Below are 2,711 nucleotides of genomic sequence, written 5' to 3'. Positions count from 1 at the left end.
TGTTTAGTGATTTTATTTTCTTCCTCTGCCCACATTTCCAACCCAGCCCAGTTTTCAAGACCTAAGCTTTTTTTTTTTTTTTTTCCCCCTTCCCATCTCAGGCTAAATACATTTAGTTGAACAATACTTTTCCAGAATTGTTTCCTAGGCTCAGTGCAAATAACCTTGTTACCATCAAGAAATTTGCAATTACGGATTGTTATTGTTTTCCCAAGAACATTCACAATAAGATGACTCAAAGCAATCGCTCAGCTTTTCTTTTTTTTTAAACACAAGTAACATTTATTAATAACATTCTTAAAGTGATAAATTAAGAGTCATGAGAAAGTGGGTTGTTGTCAGTAAACATACAATGAAAAGTAGTAAGATTTTCATATAACTAAAAACGATTTTAACATAGTGTTTAGTACAAACAAGTTTAATATTAAAAAAACATTCAAAACTGCTAGAAGTGTTGCAATCAATTCTACTGAGCTTATAAAAATCTCATTTCAGTAGTCACTACTAACCTGTTATTTATGTAAAATTTTAAATGCCATTCTTACTTTTTGTAAACAAAGCACCTAAACATTTGAAAGAGAAATAGTTAGTTTACATCCGATTAAACTGCAGCACGTGTGAAACCTCAGGCATTATCAGGCATAGAGCATAATTAGGCACAGAACACAACAGTTTCCACAGCCAACTGCTGAATACACTTATGTTGCCAAAGGTTTTCTTTATTTATACTAGTCCATCATCAATACCACTCACAATTATAGGTAAAAATTTAATAAATCCTGTACACAGAAGATTTCAAAGAAAAAGGAGTCATTATGTAGGTTTGTGAAGCTTCTGAGAGCTCTGAGTATTCCAGGACTTTGAACACATTATGATGTTACGTCATTCAGGAATTTTCATCCACTTCTTCACAACCATTTAACTTTGGCAGATATTGGGCTTGTCAAAGAGCACGACAACACATCAGAGCAGAAGCTTTCAGTCTGCTATCAAAACACTGAGGTATACTGTAATTTGTTATTAAGTGCCAGTCAGCCTGGCTGCCTCAGATAAATAAAAATTGAAGACAATGCACAAAATCATTGTATTCTGAAGCTGTCAGTTCAAGCTTAGATCAAGAAAGTCATGATGGGCACCTACTAACATACAAAAATTGTTTACAATTTGTTTTCTTAGAGAAGTTGCAGAGCTATAAACAAGGTGGTTATCTTACCCGTATCAACTGGTACCACGGTAAATCTGTGCGAATAGCAACAACTGATACTCAGTCCGTAAGTTTATCTACATCAGGACTCTTGAGAACAAAAAGGTTGAAACTTGATATAAGTTATGTAAAGCAGTAAATTTGCAGTAAGCCTTTGTTAACTGCCAATATAGTTTTACAATTGTCTTAATTAGCATACTTTCAAAGCAAATCTAGCTAAACTAGATTTCATCTGTGTAAGTTTTCCTGAGCCGACATGCCCTTAACCAATCGTGTCTAGAGGTGACCTTCAGACCAACAGCGAGGCACTTGCGTGAGGCACTGCAGGAAAGGCTGCATTGCCATTGCTCAGCTTACACTTATTTGGTTTTCTCCAGGGTTCTTTGACTTGCACTGACTATAAGAACGACATCCACTCCAAAGATAAGAAAAATGTTTTAATGACTACCTGATGATTAAGTGAACTCAGTGGTTTCCTGTTGTTGCCTTCTCCAATTTTCTTTGGTGTAAAGTGTTAGCAATACAGCTTTACAAATTTCCTATGCCTAATACCCCTCAATTTGCAGTTCCCCCCCCAAAAATGAAAAAAGCATCAAACAAGCACACAAACTCAAACTCTTCTAAATGCAAATTAATGATTTAAACTAATTTTCCTTTTCCAAGTCTTTAGAGTATTTAAAAGCTAAAACAAATTGTAATTAATCAAGTTAAACACAGGCACTGGCCTTAACTAACACAGGCAATACTAGCACTATTCAAACCCGTTATTTGTCTATCAATCACAAAGAAGTTTCAAAAACAGTTTCGGAAAAAAAAAAAAAAGTATGGTATAGATGCAAAAGCTAGAAAAATCTGTCCTTTCATCCCTCATCCCTATGAATGAAGGCAAAGCCAAATGAAGACCACGTATATGTATATAGACCAAGTCCAAACAAGTATGAGAAGAACTAGTCCAAACTTAAAAATTTTTGGTCTTCCTCCCCCACCCCCAAGATTTAAATCACACTTGTTGAGCAAAAACAACCTCTTGCCTTTCACACCATCTTTGCCAACTACTCCAGGAGCTGCATCTAAGTTTCCAGGGCCACTGTGTAAGTACCTCCACCACACACTTTTAGTTTTTCTAATGGTTGGCAATGCATATAATCCAAAGACTTGCATCAAAGTTTAACAATTTTCATGATTAAGGCATAAGACAGTGAAACTACAAAGAAAAAAAAACAAACAAACAAACAAAAAACAAACAAAAAAAACCCCCACAACCACAAATTAAAATTTGACCTGCTATCTATTTTATGGCTTACAATCTACACAGATTAGCATACAAACAGTTTATTCCATTATGTATAGTAATGGAATTATAGTTTCATTCTGTAGTTGCTGTAGTTACATTACTGTTAGTCTTCGCATTCAAGATCTGGATAGAAATCCTGTGAAGAGTACTGCTTTTATTATTATTTTTTAAATGAAATTTGACTAGCCTTAATCAAAACTAAGAAAATATTTC

The sequence above is a fragment of the Aythya fuligula genome, chromosome 11 (genome assembly GCF_009819795.1).
Source record: "Aythya fuligula isolate bAytFul2 chromosome 11, bAytFul2.pri, whole genome shotgun sequence".
Classification (NCBI taxonomy): Eukaryota; Metazoa; Chordata; class Aves; order Anseriformes; family Anatidae; genus Aythya; species Aythya fuligula.
The sequence above is the reverse complement of the archived record's forward strand: the minus strand, read 5'-3'. Positions refer to the sequence as shown.